This window comes from Oryx dammah, unplaced genomic scaffold (assembly GCF_014754425.2).
Source record: "Oryx dammah isolate SB20612 unplaced genomic scaffold, SCBI_Odam_1.1 HiC_scaffold_15, whole genome shotgun sequence".
Classification (NCBI taxonomy): domain Eukaryota; kingdom Metazoa; phylum Chordata; class Mammalia; order Artiodactyla; family Bovidae; genus Oryx; species Oryx dammah.
The window spans coordinates 30,936,702-30,957,475 of NW_024070199.1; the positions used below are offsets into that span (position 1 = coordinate 30,936,702).

The 20,774-nt window shown below is 48.6% G+C and overlaps 1 protein-coding gene across 1 annotated transcript in view; it reads right to left on the reverse strand.

Annotated features, from left to right (window-relative positions):
* KCNJ1 (potassium inwardly rectifying channel subfamily J member 1) overlaps positions 1 to 17,294 on the reverse strand; it is a 33,266-nt gene extending 15,972 nt beyond the window's left edge. The window contains exons 1-2 of the mRNA XM_040255658.1: positions 17,185 to 17,294; positions 2,391 to 2,543 (exon numbers count right to left, since the gene is read on the reverse strand). The gene's annotated coding sequence lies outside the window, so the exon portion shown is untranslated. The remainder of the gene's footprint in view (positions 1 to 2,390; positions 2,544 to 17,184) is intronic.
* Between the last annotated feature and the right edge of the window lie 3,480 nt (positions 17,295 to 20,774).

Consider the following 20,774-nt stretch of genomic DNA (forward strand, 5'->3'; position numbering starts at 1 on the left):
ATCTCAGAAATGGTACTTAACCACTCTGAGCTGCAACTTTTCCTAATAAATCGGTGATTATAACACCTATTTGTTGCCCAGGGGATTCACTGGAAAATACACACATCCACACAAAAACTGCTCCACGAATGTTGGTAGGGCATTATTCGTCTCAGCCAGAAAGTTAAACTCAAATGTCCATCTACTGCTGAATCAATAAATAAATGAGGTTTGTCCATACAATGAAATATTGAAAAGTGAAAGTGAAAGTCACTCAGTCATATCTTTGTGACCCTATGGACTGTAGCCTGCCAGGTTCCGCTCTCCGTCGAATTTTCCTGGCCAGAATACTGGAAGAGGTAGCCGTTCCTTTCTCCAGGGGATCTTCCCAGCCCAGGGATCAAACCCAGGTCTCCCACATTACAGATAGGACTTTTACCATCTGAGCCATCAGGGAAGCCCCCAATGAAATATTATTCAACCATAGAAAGAGAATGAATTACTGATACATATTACAATGTGGAAAAACCTTGAAAGCATTGTGCTAAGTGAAAGAAGTCAGATATAGTGTTATTCCCTTTGTACAAATGTCTAGAATAGACAAGTCTAGACACAGAGATAGTTAGATTGGTAGCTCTCAGTAGGGGTGGGGAAGGGGAGTGGAGAGTGACTGCTAATGGGTACTCTGTTCCTTTTTGAGGTGATGAAAAAGTTCTAATATTGTTGGTGGTGATGGTTGCCCAACTTTGTGACTATACCAGAAACCCTTTAGATGGATGGATTGCATGTATGGGAATTATATTGTATTGTATTGCTCAGCTTCCAAGGTGGTAAAGAACCTGCCTGCCAGTACAGGAGATGTAACAGACATGGGTTCGATCCTTGGGTCTGGAAGTTCTTCTGGAGGAGGGCATGGCTACCCACTCCAGTATTCTTGCCTGGAGAGTCCCATGGACAGAGGAGCCTGGTGGGCTACAGTCCGTAGGGTTGCAAAGAGTCAGACACAACGGAAGCGACTGAGAGGGCACATATTCGTATCGTACTGTATTATATTGTAACATATCCTATCACATCATATTGTATTATTTCAGTAGAATTTGTACAGGGAAAATCCACATCAAGGACCTCTTGCTTGGTGGAGACTCAGGAAACTGTCCACCATCAGCATCCCGTCTCTCCATTTCTTAATCCCATTCCTCCCTCCTCAAGCGCCAGACAGAAGCACCCCCTGGGCCTTTATGGGGTCCTCGGCTGAACTTGGCCCCTTCCTCCTACAGCACGTGGCCATGGTGATTCTGGAGGTACCACACCCAAAATATTTCCTTGGTCACAAGAGCCTGGAGGTACAGAAAGATGCTTCTGCTGATCCTCCCCCTCAACACAGGCTCTGGCGGCAAAAGGAGGGACTGCGCCTCTCCCGGCATGTGTGGGACAAATCCTCGGCCCTGCCACCCCGGCCAGCAGTGGCCATTGGAGGCACAGTGAGATACTGCCCCGCCGTCCACCCTGACCTGGGCTCCCCACACCGTGCCCCTGATCTGGCAGTTCAGTCTGAAGCCCGTCAGCTCTGTCCACTCTCCTGCACAGCTCTCAGGGCTGGCTGGAAGTTCAGCCAAGGACTTGGCTTAGGAGCCGGGTCTGCTGTCCTTGAAGCATGGAAGGCGCACGGACTCACGCTGTTTGATGGGATGCACGGGGCCTTGAACTTGTCAGGCTGCACTGAGGTCCACTGTGCGGGCCACGCCCACCCCCACTCCCTGACCCTCTCTCTCACAGTCACAGGAACTCAGCTCCATTCCCTCCCACCCTCCCCTTCTCTTGGTACATTTTTAATCTTCGTTGTTTTCTGGAATATTTTTCCTTGCCCGTGGTCCTTGCTCTGTTCCTGAAGTCAGTAACCTGAGCTATAAAATTCTTACTTAGACTGACCTCTCTGGAGATGTGGTGACCTCACAGATTAGCCAGAAGCCCACGGGACCATATAAACCCTCCTGACCCCACAATCCCATAGTATTCCTTCCCTCCACCCCACACACACATGGAGGAGGGTGGAGAAGGGGGCTGAAGCATGAGTGGGGTTCTTGGCTGCTTCCTTGGTGACAGCTATGGGGAGAGGTGCGTGGAGTCCTAATTCAGGGGGCCTCTCAAGGAAGAGACAGAAAACCGCCTACTGTGGACACCTAGAGGTTGGCCTGGCCCCTTTCTCAGGCCCCAGGTGGGATTTCCCTATATGCTTCCGGAACACGGGCCATTTCTCTCTCTACAGATCGCAATGACCTCTTTGATGATGCACCATCAGGACCAAGCCTGGACCATGACAAATAAACGATGTATTGAGGGCAAAGAAACTAAAGTACAGCCCCTGTCCTGTGATGTACGCTAATTCCTAACCAAAAAGGGGGCCAGTCTACCTGGAGAGCACAGGCAGGTGTCCCCGACTCTCTGAGCTTGAAACACCAGATCTGGAGTCAGACTTGAATTCCAGCTCTGCGTTGCCCGGATGCCCGTCTGAGCCGACTGCCTGTGTTTTTACAGGGCGAATTTCCCAAGGTAATTGATTAAACCTGGAGAAAAACAGAACAGAAAGTCACCAAGAAAAGTTTAGGAGTCATACAGACCCTGGAGCTTACTGTTAGCTGTGTTTGTTTCTTTCTTCCTTCCTTTCTCTCTTTCTTTTCTTTTTTTTCCATCTTGCTGCTCTGTCCAGCCCTAAGTTGCAGAGCCAAAGCCTTTGTTTTCTGGTTTACTTTTCCTGCCCATGACACTGCCAAGAGCTGTACCCTTTTTCATCGATGGATTTTCACGACACCATTTTAGTTCTGGTCCGGTCCCCCTCACTGGGGTTCCCCTGCACTGCCCCCAGGATCAGCCAGAAGGACTGCCACTAGGAGTTGCCAAGAGATGGACCAGGGGTTTAGCACTGACTAGAATGCCAGCTCCCCAGCACCTGGCGGGCTGTGGGTCTGTGGGGTCGTGCGGCCCAAGTCATGGGTGCTGAGACGAGAGTATCACTGCAGACAGTGGGTGGTGTTGGCAAAGCAAAGATGGGGATGAACAGGTGTCCCTGTGGTAGTGAAGGTCAGGCTGTAAGGTGATATGGACTTGATTTAAAGCCTACTCCTTCCACTTGTGAACAGGATAAACGGTTTGCTTCTCTGAACCAGAGTGTTCTCCGTGAACGTGGAGTTAAGAACGCCTGTTTCTCAGGCTGAGATGGGACCCAGGGTAAGAGCATAGCGGATCCAGAATGTGGAAACCTCAATGAGGTCAGCTTCCTTCCGGGCCTGGCAGAGATGAGGAGCCTCCTCAAAGAGACGGCCAGAGGTTGACTTGGCATTTGAGGAATAATTGGAACTCTCAGGTCTGAATTTGAGCAGGCAGCCGGCTCTGCTGCCAGACCCAAGGACAGACTCGGAAGGGCCCCTTGAGCTGCAGAGGAAATGCAGGGGCGGGAGTGTGTGCCGCCTGGGGGAGATGCCAGCGTGGGAAGTATTCTTCTGTCTCTGCTAGCCCTGTCTTCCCTGGCTCTTCAAGAAGGCTCTCCCCTCAGAATCTCTGGGAGGAGGAGGCAGTGGGCTCTGGGTTGCTTTAAGGGGGCCTGCAAGGAGCATTTTTGTACATAAGAAGCCCAAAGGGAGAAGACTTTGTTTATTTGGCTGCTTGGGAAAAATAACAAAGCTGGGGGGAAAGGACCGAAGATCAAAAAGAAAAACATTGCCCATAAAACGATCAGATTAGATTAGACCACGAAGATCTAATTATGCCAGGCCAATTGAATTTCCTCTGAGATTAGCGTGACCAGCTTTCCAGAAGCAGAGGCAGCTGGGGTGCAGGGCTATGACTGACGCCTGTCATGTCCTTCCTCCGAACACTCTTAGCGGGGGGTCAGTCCTGTGACCCCTGAGTAGGTAGGCATGTGAGTGCATCTCCACCAGGCATCTTGGGCTAAATTCTACTCCCCAAGAATGTCTCTGGAATCCCCTTTTCTTTCTTAGCACCAGCTACAACTTATTATATATTTGTCTTGTTGAATTTGTGCCTTCCTCAGCTCTGTCAATGGCACAGCCATCAAGGAAAACTTCATTCAACCTTGATTCTTCTGTCTCTCATCTCCACAGTCAATCCATCAGCAAATCTTCTCTGCTCTTCCTACAAAATACTTACAGAACCTCTCTGCTCTCTGGGCTCCATCTTCTCCAATCCCACTGTAGTCCAAACCACCATCACTCTTGCTTCGGCTATAGAAATAGCCTGCTGTCTCTCTCTCCTCACTCTGACAACTCTCCCCAGGTAGAGGAGAAAAAGATCAGAGAAGCCAAGTTATCAACCCAAGGTCACAGAGCTGTGCTGGGCTCAGTCGTTTCAGTTGTATCTGACTTTGTGCCACCCCATGGACCATAGACTGTTGGGTTCCTCTGTCCATGGGGTTCTCCTGGCAAGAATACTGGAGTGGGTTGCCATGCCCTCCTCCTGGGGATCCGCCCAACCCAGGGATCAAACCCATGACTTCTGACTCATCTGCATTGCAGGTGGACTCCTTAACAATGAGCCACAGAGGAAACCAGAGTTCACAGACCTAGAAAGTACGCATTCCGCTCACTGTCGCTGTCTCTGTTGTGATATGTGTCCATTGAAAGAAACTTATTAAAATGCGTCTCTTTCAATGTGACTTTCTGTGGCAAGGTCTGAGAGCTGGCGGTGTATTCCCTAAAAGGTCTCCATTCCATCCAGGCAGCGCTCCTCTCTAATGGGAGGCACACTGAAGGGTTTGCCTTTGCTTTACAGAATGGGGGTGGGAAGGTTGCAATCAACCCAGAAGGAAAAGAATACATGCTTGTTGCATGTCTGCACGTACAAGAGCCTGTGGTGGCGGCTTGGCAGAAACTAGACCATTCGATCTTCACAGTGACCCCATGAAATAGGTGTAATGGTCCCTGTTTTATGGGGTAGGGGCACTGAGGTGTGGAGAGGTTAAATAGCTCAGGTGGGCAGAGCTGAGATGGGAACCCAAGCCTTCCTGGATCTTCCTACCGGAAGTTCCATGAAGATTGAGTGAATTCTGATCTAAGGTCAGGAAGGAGAGGCAGGAGAGCTTTGGGGAGAGACAGACCCTCCCTCCATTTCCCTCTCTCTTTCCTTCCTCGTTTGCTCTTTCTTTGCTTATTCCTTCCTTGTTTTCCTTCAGTCAATAAATATCTACTGAGAGTTTATTACATGCCCAGCTCCAGGCTGGGAGTGGGGATAAAACGTGGACAGGATTGGTGTTCAGGGAGGTGGAGAGTGCAGAACAGATAACAAAAAGAAACTAAATAAACAGGGTCATTATAGATGGAGATAAGGGCTGAGAAAGCTGCCCCAACAAGGGGTGACCTTGACATTAGCAGTGAGTAGAAGGCCACTGAAAGCCTAAGATGGTGGGGGTAGCAATGCCAACAGAAGTGTGTGCAGGTCCTCCCCCAGGCTGGGGGTGCTGACCTCACCTGCTGGTTCCAGCCCAAGGTTTTGCTCAGAGACTTTTAGCATTTCAGGAAGAACTAGGAGACCTCGCCTACCTCCACTCCAGGATGGGCACAAACCCAGCTTCAGTCTTCCCCTTTGTCAAATGACAATCATAGCACTCCTACCTCCCGGGCCATTATGCCAATGAAATGATGTAGTGTTTGGGAGAGTCCAAGTGGATGAGTGATGAGCCGTATAAGGGAATCGTAGTAAGAGAGGGTTCCGTTAGACACAAGAAGAACTCTGACGGAAAGGATGATACGATGTGCATCAGGTTTCCAAAGAAGAATCTTCTCCATATGGACCATTTAAAATAAAAGCAATCAAATTAGCAGATGTAAGCTATCGGAGAAGGCAATGGCAACCCACTCCAGTACTCTTGCCCGGAGAACCCCATGGATGGAGGAGCCTGGTGGGCTGCAGTCCATGGGGTTGCTAAGAGTCGGACACGACTGAACGACTTCACTGTCACTTTTTACTTTCATGCATTGGAGAAGGAAATGGCAACCCACTCCAGTGTTCTTGCCTGGAGAATCCCAGGGACAGAAGAGCCTGTTGGGCTTCTGTCTATGGGGTCGCACAGAGTTGGACATGACTGACGTGACTTAGCAGCAGCAGCAGCAAGCTATTATATATAGACTGGATAAACAACAAGGTCCTATTGTATAGAACTGTATAATATACTATAGTATATGATATTCAAAATCCTGTGACAAACTATAATGGAAAAGAATATTTAAAAAGAAATGTATGTATATATGTTTCTTTTTAAATATTCTTATGTATGTTGTTATTGTTTAGTTACTAAGTTGTGTCTGACTCTTTGGGACCTCATGGACTGTAGCCTGCCAGGCTCCTCTGTTAGGAAGATTGCCTGAAGAAGGAAATGGCAACCCACTCCAGTAATATTGCCTGGGAAACCCCATGGACAGAGGAGCCTGGCGGGATACAGTCCATGAGGTGCCAAACAGTCAGACACAGCTGAGTAACTGAGAACACATATACATATATATATATATATATGTCTAACTGTATCACTTTGCAGAAATTAACAAAACATTGTAAATCAACTATATATTTCAATAAAAAAATTTAATAAAAATAATGCAGAATTTTTCAAAGAAACAGAAGAATTTTTCAATGTAGACATGAATTGTAGGAAGAGGCAACATAAAGAACTCAGGAAGTCTCTTTGCTAGTTGTACATCAGGGATTCTAGAAGGTTCTATATGAACAACAGAGAAGGTATTCCCATTGGACCAGGTGTTACACAGGACCCGTGGAGATGTGCCTGGGCCGCTCCCCACCCTGCCCGCCGCAGCCCCACTGCCCAGGGTTACTCTCATGAACTCCAGGGCGGGGGACTGGGGAATGTCCACAGCGCAGAGGCAAGACTAGCATCTTTCTGTAGGCGTCTTGCCTTCTCTCCGTCCCCCATCACAGCCGGGCCTGGAAATGGTTCAGCATCTGGTCTCTAGTCACCAGCAAAATATGCATGGCCTTTACAGTGTCTGCATTTGGAAATTAGCCTGTTTGTGGTCTGGCTGTTGGCGTCCCTGCAGTCCCCTCATCCGTAGGGCTAAGCCGGCAAAGACAGCACCCACTGCACCGTCAGCTCCTGCCCAAGCTCTGTCCAGAGTGAAGCAGGCGGACAAGGGGATTAAAGAGGCCTGCTTCCCAGAACAGCATCCCCAGAGAACTGAGGATGGGGATGATAGTCCAGGCAGGGGTGGGGTCTGCACGGCTGGCACCCTGGGGAGAAGTGCCCCAGAGCCTTTGGAATAGAACAAGAGTAACCTCAGTGATCAATGCAAAGAAATAGAGGAAAACAACAGAATGGGGAAGACTAGAGATCTCTTCAAGAAAATTAGAGATACCAAGGGAACATTTCATGCAAAGATGGACTCGATAAAGGACAAAAATGGTATGGACCTAACAGAAGAAGAAGATATTAAGAAAAGGTGGCAAAAATACACAGAAGAACTGAACAAAAAAGATCTTCATGACCCAGATAATCACGATGGTGTGATCACTCACCTAGAGCCAGACATCCTGGAATGTGAAGTCAAGTGAGCCTTAGAAAGCATCACTACGAACAAAGCTAGTGGAGGTGATGGAATTCCAGTTGAGCTCTTTCAAATCCTGAAAGAGGACGCTGTGAAAGTGCTGCCCTCAACATGCCAGCAAATTTGGGAAACACAGCAGTGGTCACAGGACTGAAAAAGGTCAGTTTTCATTCCAGTCCCAAAGAAAGGCAATGCCAAAGAATGCTCAAACTACCGCACAATTGCATTCATCTCACACACTAGTAAAGTAATGCTCAAAATTCTCCAAGCCAGGCTTCAGCAATATGTGAACTGTGAACTTCCAGATGTTAAAGCTGGTTTTAGAAAAGGCAGAGGAACCAGAGATCAAATTGCCAACATCTGCTGGATCATCGAAAAAGCAAGAGAGTTTCAGAAAAACATCTATTTCTGCTTTATTGACTATGCCAAAGCCTTTGACTGTGTGGATCACAATAAACTGTGGAAAATTCTGAAAGAGATGGGCATACCAGACCACCTGACCTGCCTCTTGAGAAACCTATATGCAGGTCAGGAAGCAACAGTTAGAACTGGACATGGAACAACAGACTGGTTCCAAATAGGAAAAGGAGTACGTCAAGGCTGTATATTGTCACCCTGCTTATTTAACTTCTATGCAGAGTACATCATGAGAAACACTGGGCTGGAAGAAGCACAAGCTGGAATCAAGATTGCCGGGAGAAATATCAATAACCTTAGATATGCAGACAACACCACCCTTACGGCAGAAAGTGAAGAGGAACTAAAAAGCCTCTTGATGAAAATGAAAGAGGAGCATGAAAAAGTTGGCTTTAAAGCTCAACATTCAGAAAACAAAGATCATGGCATCTGATCCCATCACTTCATGGGAAATAGATGGGGAAACAGTGGAAATAGTGTCAGACTTTACTTTTTTAGGCTCCAAAATCACTGCAGATGGTGACTGCAGCCATGAAATTAAAAGACGCTTACTCCTTGGAAGGAAAGTTATGGACCAACCTAGATAGCATATTCAAAAGCAGAGATATTACTTTGCCAACAAAGGTCCATCTAGTCAAGGCTATGGTTTTTCCAGTAGTCATGTATGGATGTGAGAGTTGGACTGTGAAGAAAGCTGAGCACTGAAGAATTGATGCTTTTGAACTGTGGTGTTGGAGAAGACTCTTAAGAGTCCCTTGGACTGCAAGGAGATCCAACCAGTCCATCCTAAAGGAGATCAGTCCTGGGTGTTCATTGGAAGGACTGATGCTGAAGCTGAAACTCCAATACTTTGGCCACCTCATGGGAAGAGTTGACTCATTGGAAAAGACCCTGATGCTGGGAGGGATTGGGGGCAGGAGGAGAAGGGGAAGACAGAGGATGAGATGGCTGGATGGCATCACCGACTCGATGGACATGAGTTTGAGTGAACCCTGGGAGTTGGTGATGGACAGGGAGGCCTGGCGTGCTGTGATTCATGGGGTCACAAAGAGTCGGACACGACTGAGTGACTGAACAGAACTGAACTGAACGGAACTGAACAGCTAGATGATGCAAAGAGCAGCCTCACTGGTAAAGACCCTGATGCTGGGAAAGATTGATGGCAAGAGGAGAAGGGACCGACAGAGGATGAGATGGCTGGATGACATCACTGACTCAATGGACATGAGTTTGAGCAAACTAACTTCAGAAGATGGTGAAGGATGGGGAGCCTGGTGTGCTGCAGTGCATGACGTCACAGAGTAGGACTCGACTGAGCAACTGAACAACAACAATGAGAAGGCAGTGAGGGGCTGGTAAGGGGATAAAGCATCTCTGGGATCTCTAGGACAGGAAGGAAGCTTTGAGGTGGCTCATTTATGGGGTAGACCCAGGCTGCTTGAAGAAAAACTTGGCCAGGGGAGATGGTCAGAAGTGGCTGTTCCTTCGTGGTCCAGGCTTAAAATTAGAAGCAGATACCTGCACCTTCAAAACACCAGAGAGAGTGGGATTGTGGAGGACTCACCTACTTGGCATGAGATCAAGAGTGAGGGGCTCATGACTGCCCCCTCCCAGGACCTGGAGGGGGTCTGCCCCTGAACCCCTCCCCCGAGAGCCAGGTGTGAGTTCCTGTCTGTGTAAAGAAATACTTCCTTCTGAAACCCATCCCTACCGCTCAGCACCTGGACACCCAGCTTCTTCCTGATGCCTAACCCACATCCTCAGGCTGAGATTTGAATCTGCTGTCACCTAACCTTCAGCAGTGTGAGAAAACCAGCCCTCTTCATATTAGAAAGCAATTTTAGCCCACATCTCTCATCGACCTTCTCAAATGACAGCCTGTTTCTCAGCTTCCCTTCACTGTCACTAGAGTCTACTTCTGGGAAGGAATTTGCCCACTCCATGCCCTGAGTGATGAATCTCTCCACTCACATCGCTCTGGGCACAAGCCTGCCCTGGGCTCTTTTCCGTCCCCTCCCCACACTCCCACTCAGAAGTTCCTTAAAGAAGCATCTTTGTCTGTAAAAGTCCAAAACTACAAAAAGCTTCAGAGGCCAGAGGAAGGCATGTGCGATAAAAATGTAAATAAAATCCAAACCTAGGACACACTTCTCTCTACTTCTCAGCCAGCCCCTTTCCCCAGGAGACTTCATCTTGTCCTAGTCTTGACAGTGGTGAGCATTTGCACAGCTCTCACTCCCAGTGGTTTAGGACAAAGGAGTGTGAGAACCTAGACTCAACGGTTTGCTCAGAATGGTGCAGGTAAGCACTCTGAGTTAGAATCTCTCAGAGGTAACCTCTTTTGTTGAGTCACTCAGCCATGTCTGACCCTTTGCAATCCTGTGGACTGCACCACACCAGGCTTCCCTGTCCTTCACCATCTCCCAGACTTTGCTCAGACTCAGGTCCATTGAGTTACTGATGCCATCCAACCATCTCATCCTCTGTCGCCCCCTTCTCCTCCTGCAGCATCAGGGTCTTTTCCAATGAGTCAGCTCTTCACATCAGATGTCTCTCTACTCCATCAAAAGGGATGGAGCAGTTGGGAGAGTGGATAAGCCTTCTCTCCTTGACCGCCTCACCCCCACCTCGCTGGGGCAAGCCCAGAAAATAGACTGGGTGGGAGGGGAAAGCCCAGCCCCTTCGGGCAGAATGTGTCCCCACTCATGCTTCCCTTGTTCTTTCCTGTCTGAACTCCCAGGAGCCTGAAATTTCTGCAAGGAAGGGACAGGGTCCTCACTTTGGGAAAGTCCAGCACGTGGTGGAATTCCCCAGAGGTCTTCCTAGGTGATCCTCTGACCACTCCTGTGACTTATCTCTGACAGTCTCCGTTCCATGCATGATTCATCAGCTGGCCCACCCTTCCCAGCCAGCCTCTGAATCCCCTGGTCCCCGACTTGGTCGAATGCCTTCCAGCACAAGACTGGGATTACTCTTATCTCTCCCAGCATCTCATCAGTGACTTGGACTCCAAAAGGCCACATTGCACAGAATTCTTTTCTGTAAGAAGCTAGCAACAGTTATTCATACTTTCCGAGCTCTGTCAAGCCCCTCAAGGACATGTGGCAGATCTGGACAGAGCCAGAAAGCTCCCAAGAATTTAATCAAGGGCAGCAAAGCATGAGCCTCCCCCGAGGGTAGTCACCTGAGAGAGCGATGCTGGTTCCAGCTGCAAAGACGTTTTAGCCTGTTGCTTTCAGCGGTGTTATGTTACATATTTAAATCTGCCCCCTAGGGATACAGTAGCGCATTGATATTCCCTGCCCCCCATAGATGAAATTCCCAAACCTGAGCCAAGAAACATTGATGTTTGTGCAGTTGGAAAGGAGGGAAGGGCCGCAGATGGACATTAGAAAATTCTGAAGATATGGAAATTTCTGGTTTGTATTTCAGAGTACTCAAAAAGAATGTTCTATTAAAGCCTAAGGGGTGACCTACCTCTGTGAGTGTTTAGGAGTTTGGGTAACTGCAGCTTAGAGCCTGAGCAGAAACACGGCCACCAGGGCAGACCACACACAGGAGGACCAATTTAGGAAAAAAATGACAGGCTACCTTGAGGGAAGAAGTCATCAGTCTAAAGCCCTGTACGGTGAATTCAGATTTCTGCTTTTCCTGCGGGTTCTAGAAAGTCTTGGACTCTTTTAGGCCTTAGTTTCTTCTTTCCTACCATGAGTGAGCTGGAGCATTTGAACCCTTAGGACGACTCTATAGAATTAGTTATATATGTGTATGTGTGTAACTAAATTACTTTGCTGTACACCTAAAATGAACAACATTGTGAATCAACTACATACCACTACAAAATTAAAATCTTCCAAAAAAAAAAAAATTAGTTCCCATGCTTTTTTTTTTTAATGGGATGGCACTGGGTTGGGTTTTATATAACAGCCAAAATCCTTTTAGAGTTTTTGAGAAGGAACTATTCCTTGATATGGATCATCTTTAGATACTTGCTGGTCTTGAATTTGCCCATTGTCTGCATTATTCTGGCTTCTTTGTGTTCTTCAGACAGAACCAGGGGCTTTTAGGGATGAGGACCTCCCTCCCATTGTCTGCTCATGGATTCTGACAAGGCACCGGCAATGATGGGGAGAATTCTCTGAACATCCTTCATCACAAAGCCAGCAAGGATGGCTTAGGACCCTCCATATGGAGCAGGGAATAGACTTCTCTGAGCCCCATGACCTTGGGTTATCTTTTGTTTCTTGTTAACTTTTCTAGGTCTTACCTCCTATATGTCTCCCCATGAATTTTTCCTTCATCTTTTTTTGGGAAGGTATTTGCTTTTGCAATGGCACCTCACTCCAGTACTCTTGCCTAGAAAATCCCATGGATGGAGGAGCCTGATGGGCTACAGTTCATGGGGTCGCTAAGAGTCGGACACGACTGAGTGACTTCACTTTCACTTTTCACTTTCGTGCATTGGAGAAAGAAATGGCAACCCACTGCAGTGTTCTTACCTGGAGAATCCCAGGGATGGGGAGGCCTGGTGGGCTGCCGTCTATGGGGTCACACAGAGTCAGACACGACTGAAACAATTTAGCAGCAGTAGCAGCAACTTTTATTCCATTTTTTTTCCAGTTCCCACATATGCTCCCTGTTTGTTCATGAAGATTATGAACTATTAATACCTGATCAAGCCAAATCACTTTTGCTGTCTGGAGCAGAGCTAGAATTACTCATGAATCATACATAATCCAGGAGACTGAGCAGACTGGGAAGATCTGATCCTTTTCTCTGTTTTTTTAGATTTTTTTTTTTTCCTAGTACTGACTCTCTTGTGGCTTGCAGGCTTAGTTGTCCCTTGGCATGTTCCCCAACCAAGGATCAAACCCACATCACCTGCACTGGAAGGTAGATTCTTAACTACTGGATCACCCAGGAAGTCCCTGTTTCTTTCTCTTTACATTTGGCTTTAGACTAAGTCGTCACTGCCTGGTACTTTGTCTTCTCAACCTATATAATTTTAATGATCTTATTGGCCTTGAGATGAAGGTAGATGGATGGTCCCTTGGAGGTATTCTTTAACGCCTTTATCAGGCTGACCATCACCTCCACCTCTGAAAAGGCTAAGCTGATGTGAAGGAAAGTTATGGTGGCAAATAGAGCCATTACAACTGATTAACATAGTCAACTATCCTCAGTTAACTACTGGGCAAACTTTAATTTCTATGCAAATAAATTCACTCAAATGGGCTTGAACTTGCAACACAAAGTATATTCTGGCATAGTCTTCTTCTCAGGCCTCACAGAAACTAAGCTGAAACACTTTGAGTCCTTGTGGGGACCCCAGGAGTTACTTCATTTCCAAGAAGCGAAGTCCTAGGGGCCCCTGAAGGTGGCTACTCTGACATGAGTGCGTCCACACTTAAAGTCCAGTGTGCTATTTCCTCCAGGTATTTTGAGCCATGAGATCTCACTATTCCACGGCCTGTCACCCACCTGTAGAGTGGAAGGGGGAGCGATGTTTGGTGGATCCTGGGGGCAGACAGACTCACTGCCTGTGGGACCAGCCCTGAGCATCTCAGATGCTGTGATAGGATGGGGGTCACATGGACTCAGATGCTGTCCTCTCCCCCTCACAGCCAGGAGGGCCCAGAGTGAGTGACCACCCCTGAGATGTCAGTGCCTCCACTGACCCCAGCAAGGGATAATCATCCTACCAGCGTCATTCTGTTCCCTGTAGCCCATTGGAAAGAAACTCAAGAATTCTGACTTCACTTACTCTCCCTTTCTCTTCATCATTTTGCTGTGCTCTGTGCTTAGTCACTTAGTCATGTCCAGCTCTTTGAGACCCCATGGACTGTGGCCCACCAGGCACCTCTGCCCATGGGGATTCTCCAGGCAAGAATACTGGAATAGGTTGCCATGCCCTTCTCCAGAGGATCTTCCCAACCCAGGGATTGAATCCAGGTCTCCCGCATTGCAGGCAGATTCTTTACCATCTGAGCCACCAGGGAAACCCATGAATACTAGAATGGGTAGCCTATCCCTTCTCTAGGGGATCTTCCTGACTCAGGAATCGACCCGGGGTCTCCTGCATTGCAGGCAGATTCTTTGCCAGCTGAACTACCAGGGAAGCCCATACTTCCCTGTAAAATAGACTGATAGGAACAGGGCTTCCCAGGTGGCGCTAGTGGTTAAAAAACCTGACTCCCAATGCGGGAGACATGAGACATGGATTTGATCCCTGAGTCGGCAAGATCCCTTGGAGGAGGGCATGGCAACCCACTCCAGTTTTCTTGCCTGGGAAATCCCATGGACAAAGGAGCCTGGCGGCCTACAGTCCATAGGGTCGCACAGAGGTGGACACGACTGAAGCGGCTTAGCGTGCATGCATAGGAAAAACCCACATGGAAGACTCATCTCAGCATCTGCTCAGCGTGAGTGGGGAATGCTTTGCAGCAATTAATGGTGCATAGAGTAACCATTTTAGAACCTTTACAGAGGCCTCTAATGCTCAGTGATTCTGTTATTATTTCTAATATTGTCTCAGCTGTTTGCTCCATAGTCGCGAGGGACACATTTTCTGCCCTGCCTTCTAAGGGTTGACAGCGGGGCTCAGCAGAGACCTAGAGCAATGCCCCGTCTAGGGCTGGGCACTCGGGGCAAGGAGAAGGAGAAACAGGCTTACTTTGCTGAAGACGTGCTTTCTCGGCAGACAGGCGGGTGCTCATTTTGGTGATGGAGGAAAACGAATGACCAGGGATTTCACCTCTGAGGTGGGGGTCCCTGAAAGGCCAGCCCCCTAGCCTACACGGTGCCCGCCTCCCATAAGATCCAAGCCTGTTCACTTATTTCTCTGGGCCCAAGAGACCATGGTGGGTGCTTGAGGGTAAGTATAGAGAAAATGCTTTTTTCTACTCAAAGTTTGCTCATCATTTGGACTTTGGGGAAATTTCTACAATGAGACCAGCTAACCCTCAGCTTCCCATGTCCAGGGCTATACTTCATCCTCACAGCCAGCGTGCCCTAAATCTTGTGCATTCTGCCTTTTAGTAATTTCCCGACTGGTTTCCCGGAGTCTTATCCCAGCCCAACCCACCTGGCACTTTGCACACAAAGCAGCTTTTCTAAATTGTAAATATGACCTCAGGTGGCTTCCCACTGCCTTCAAGACAGTTCTGCTCTCCTGGGTATTGTACACAAGGTCCCTCATCAGGGGTGCTTGCCCTGCAGCCTCCTCTTTCTTCTCCCCTCCCTGTCCACCCACCCCAGCCACACTAGCTCCACACCCCCTGCCTATGTCACGTTTTCTCACGCCTCTGTGTTTTCGTAAATACTACCTCGTATTCGGGAATGTCCTTCCTCTTGCCCCCACCAGTCCCATCCTGCCCCCCCAGGGAGTTGAGGACCACCCTTCCACATAGGCAGTGATTATATCATGACTACATTGGACACTTGCCCCACTCAAGTGTAACAGTCTATCTCCACGTACACAAGCCCTAAACAGTAACTGCCGTGAGAACAAGCGCTATTCAATAATTTCCCAGGACTTCGCAGAGCTCCAAGAACACAATGGGTGCTCATTCTAAGCTTGTTGAAAGGCAAATGAGGAAAAAATATCTCTATGTCTAAGACTAATAGTAATGAAGAGGGCAATAATGAAGAGAAGCAAATGGGATGAGCATCTTGAATTGTAGAACCAAGAGGAGTAGGATTTGGGTCAAACTCAGGCCCTATAAGCAATCCCAGGGAGAACTCTAAGAGGAAGAATTAAGAAGCATTCACACAACCACGGGACAAGTAAGAGGCAAAGCATGTGATCAAAGCTGATTCCTTGGGAAGTCACTGAGCTGTGAAAAGGTCCAGGGTAGATTTGTAACCTGGCAAAGAAAAAAAATGAATTGCTGGGAAAAGGAAAGAAGACATGCCTGAGAAATCCTGAGTCTCAGCTCTGTAGAGCATTTCTTGGCAATTACAGCATCTTATGTATTTAAAAAAAAAAGAGAGAAAACACCACCAACAGCATCAAAGCTCAGAGAACCATTTACAAGTCATCCGCTCCCTGTGCTGACCTGCAGATTCAGCCCGCACCTGAGCTGACTTGAGGTCCTCCTTATTGAGGGACAGGAAAGGGAGCGGGAAGCATCTTCATGCCTTAAGTATTAAAATAAAAATTTTTTTCTAATGGTTCATTACTTCACAAATCACCCCTCCCCCCACCCACAATTTAGTGGGCATACATTTTCAAAAAACAGGCCAGAGTAAGGCAAGATAAGCTAAGCCCACGACCCAAGGGCATCAGGCAGTGGGCTAAGTTAAGTCCTTGTCAAAAACAGCGTGCTTCCCATCACTATGCCTGGCTCCATTTTGCGTGCCCAGCTACAGTAAAAAGCAAACACATTCCTCCTAAAGCTTGCCAATTGCTAAAGACAAATATTTTTGGAGCGGCTATGCACAGCATCTGTACAACATGGTTGTTTGGAGAAGAGGACTGCAGATCTGCTTATTCTCAGGCTCGTAGTATGCGGAGCACAGGAAACAGGTGTCGTGCGCTGTCAGAGCACCCATAGAGCTGACGCTGAACAAACCTGGAGGGTCCCAGATGACTTACTTGAAATCAAGCAACATTTCATCAAATGAAGGAAAGGCATTTGGGTACAGGTAAGCCAAGCATCCTATTAATACTAACATGTTCCACTCAAACAAGGCTTCAGCCTCTTCCACAGTGGATCTCACTAGCACATTTGTGTGCATGCATGCTAAGGCACTTCAGTCATGTCCGACTCTTTGCAGTCCTATGGACTGTAACCTGCCAGGCTCTGCTGTCCTTGGGCTTCTCCAGGCAAGAATACTGGAGTGGGTTGCCATGCCCTCCTCCAGGACTAGCACCTTACCCTCTGCCAAAATGACAGCAAAGGCAGAGAGAGGTCCACCCTTGCAGGGGCTAAAGCTGTCAGGGACACAAGTCCATGCAGGTCTCCACGAGGAGGAGGCAGTGGAGCTAGGCATGACACTCAGGGCTATGGAACCACGAAGGGCAGCCAGAACGAAGCTCATGGCTCATCATTTGTAGACAGAAGACCCACAGCATCAAGTGAGGGAGTTAAAATCACACCTTTATAATCTGGGAACAGAGAACAGTCCTGTCTAGATTTGAAATGGGGAAACGAAGACTAAATTTCCACCAGAATTAACTTCTTCTTTCCCCAAAGGGGCAATATGGCATTTCTCTGCTTACCTCATGGATTGCCAGCATGAATGCAGAGACAAAAGCTCAGTTCCTTGGTCCCCGAGAGAGCAGCCAGGTCCTTGATGTGAGTGAGTCCTTGCACCTTTGGTCCCAAGAGTCTGGATGGCACGGGTGAAGGGGGGGGGCCCGGGGCCCTGTTGGTTTTTATGAGTCTGTGGGTCAGCTCAGACCGGCTGCCAACTCATCTGTATGCAATGGCTCTCAAAGAACACAGTTTACTTAGAACCGGATCCAACAAGAGGAGGCGTGGCGGGTAAGCGGGCAGGATACAGCAGAGGTGTTGAGCTGCCAGGGCTAATTATGAGGGATCTGTTTATGGAAGTGTACTGGAACCAGTGTGCTGTGGCTGAGTGTCCCAGACAAACACATGCACGAAGGCTAGATGCTGCCGGGTTGGGGAGGAGCCCTTCAAAGCTCCTGCTCCATGACTCCACTGTGGTCACAGCTCAGGCTGAGCTGACCGTCCCTTGGCCATCATCTCCCACCATAGTTCCAGTTCAGTGTAGAACTCTGTAGCCAAAGATTTACAGTAGAGCCGACTGGGAAGGAAGCCCTAGAGCACCAACTTTTCACCTGGGAACAAGGTCCTAGCTTCTCTCCCTGGAGTCGACACTAGAGAGTGAGGTCATGGAGTGACAGACTTGGCACGCACTTGGCATTGAGAAAATGTTCCAGAAATCAACACACCCCAGGGTCTGCTTTCTTTCCTTCTTCCCCTCCCACCCTCGAGGGTCATCTCACCCTGGCTCACACATTGTGTCTAACACTCTGTTATGGGCGTGACACTGGGGTCAGTGTTCCCCCTGCCCTGGCGGTCTTTGTGGGCTTTCATTCACTCCGCTGCTGGTCACCACTGGAGCTTCAGAAAGCGGTCCCCCTAGTAAACTGTCACTCTGTACTCGTGGAGTATTGGGAGGTCAATACAGGCACCCTCCACCCTCTGGTCTCCACTCAACACCTCACAAGACTGATGTTGCTGTTCAGTCACTCCGTCCTGTCCGACTCCTCTGTCCTCCACAATTCAGCACCAGGGCTCTCATCTTCAATTTCAGAGCAGGAGGCCAAGGAGCCACACTGAGTCCCCGGGTCAGCATGAGTCACAGAGATGTCTTTGATTCTCCCAATCAGCCTCCGGATAACTGGAGACACAAACACACACCTCTTGCAAAGCTAAATGCTAATTCTCCAGTCAGTGCAGAACTGCACTCAAGATGAGGAAAACCAAGGGTTCCTTGAGTGCCTCATTCATTTGCAAGTCAGGTCCCTTGCAGGATGGAGCCAGAACATCTCATTATTATGGAGACCAGGTAGCTATTTTACCTCTGTTCCCCCTCTCCCCTCGCCCCCCATTCAGACCAGCCCCTGGGCACCAGCTGGGAATTAGAAAGAGGCTGTTGCTAGGCAACGAGGAGGGCAGGACTGCTGCCTCTCCCAGTTCCAGGCATCTTGGTCATAGTGTGCTAGGGAAGGTGAATCAGAGGGAATATTGCATCTTCCATAGAATCAACATGGATCGTTTTCTCAGTCTCTCCTCCTGCCTTCATGGGGAAGTCCTGCTCCTGCTCCACCATCTGCTGCTTCTCCCACCTCCGTGGTCACAGACACAGTCCTCCTATGCCCGGCAGCCTGGGACAGTGAGCAGAGGGTCTTTCTCCCTGGCTTTACCCCGGTCCCACTTTCCTGGTGCTCACAGGAATTAACTCCTCAAACACAGCCTGGAGCCCCAACCTCCACACCTGAGCTGGGGGACCAGAGTTCATGGGCTGCTTTTCTTTTCCTTTTCTTTAAAGAAATTTGGAGCATGGCAAAGATATTATTCCATTCATGACTAATATTCCAAGGGGAGCAACTTACATAAACAGTAGGTCTTTGGAGGGGCTTCCCAGGTGGCTCAGTGGGTAAAAGAATCTGCCTTCAATGTAGGAGACCCAGGTTTGATCCCTGGGTTGGGAAGATCCCCTGCAGGAGGAAATGGCAACCCACTCCAGTATTCCTGCCTGGAGAATCCCATGGACAGAGGAGCCTTACAGGCTACAGTCCATGGGGTCTCAAAGAGTCAGACACAACTGAGCGACTAAACAACAGCAACAAAAAACCTGCAAGCTGTCTTCCTTGCACATAAGGGGGAGGGGATGCCCTGTGTCCCAGGCCACTGCCTCCTACAGAGGTGGCTGGCGCCCTCTAATTCAGGAAGGGCAGGAAAGGCCATTCCACAACAAGCAAACACATCGCCCCTCAGACCAGCCTCCAGCTCCTGAGTGGGGAGGACAGAGGGACCTCTGCTGGAAGATGTTCTTTCATCTTTGTGCCTCGTTTTTTTTTTTTTTTTTTTCTTTTAAGAGAACTAGTGTCTGATGAAAGAGATGGTACAATGTGAACATGTCTGCCCCAGAAGAGAAGTAGGTTATCCCACTGAGGTGACAAAAAGGCAAGAGCACCATCACACGGGCTTCCCAAGGAAAGGTTTTGAGAAGCCCGTGTGCCAGAGATGAAAAGCTTTCCTCTGAAACTCTGACTGCCTTTTGAAGAGGGTAGCACATACACTGCCTTATGAGAAATTCCAGGTCAAGGGACATTAAAAAACAAAATAGGATGGAACAAAGGGAAAATTTTGACATTTCTGTTTCATTCACTAAAGGCTTGTTGAGGGTCTTTCTGTAGAAGCCACAGCACCAGGCACTTGGGGAGTTAACATGAATAAATCATGGTGTCTGCCTTCAAGACTTTAAGGCTTTATAGAGGAAAAGACATCACAGGCACAATAAGGCATAAATGCGTGGGAAGCATCATGAATAAATGGAAGAAGAGTTTTACTTTTAGCTGGGGGAGCCTCCAAGAGCTGGTGGTGCTTAGCAGGATGCTATTGGTGGGGTGGGAGTAGAATTATACCAGGTGGTCTTGGAAGGTGGGGAGTGGATGAAGGAGAAGCAGCTTGGAGACTGGAGAACAAAGGTGAGCTGGGGTCATGTGAGTGGGCATAAGACCAGGGGTCCTTCCAAGGTCTGTTGGAAGCCCGGGGGGAAGGGCCCACGGCACCCCTTCATTCGATGTGGCAGCGACACTGGCCTGAGATTTTCTAGGATTTCAGTCCAGTGTCCTGGACATTGTGTTCCAGATTCTCAGTTGCTCACACATGTGGCCATAAAATCAGAAGTCAAGACAAATGAGTTCACACGATCCCAGCCAGTTACCCCGGTGTTTGTTGAACACCCAGGGCAGGTGCAGGGAGGGCTGCCCAGGGAGCAGGTGCCCTCAAGCCAGGACTTGGCAAGCACTTTGTCCCACGCTCGCACATTTATGGGGGTCAGCTTCTTGCCTCAGGCACGAAAACCCTGGCTCTGGAAATTGCCGACTTCTGCAGTGATGCAGGACAGGTGCCCTGGCCAGTCCAGCAACCTTGAAGTTGATGCCTTTGTGGCCAAAGTGGCAGATATGACAATCATTTCCTGCCACGGGGTGACCAGCCCTGCACCTCATTGCTCCAAGATCCACCCACGATGGATGTCCTGGGATGGTTGTCAGAACCTGTCGTGCCTACAGGACAAACCATGAAGCCCAAACTCTCCCAGCGTGTAAAG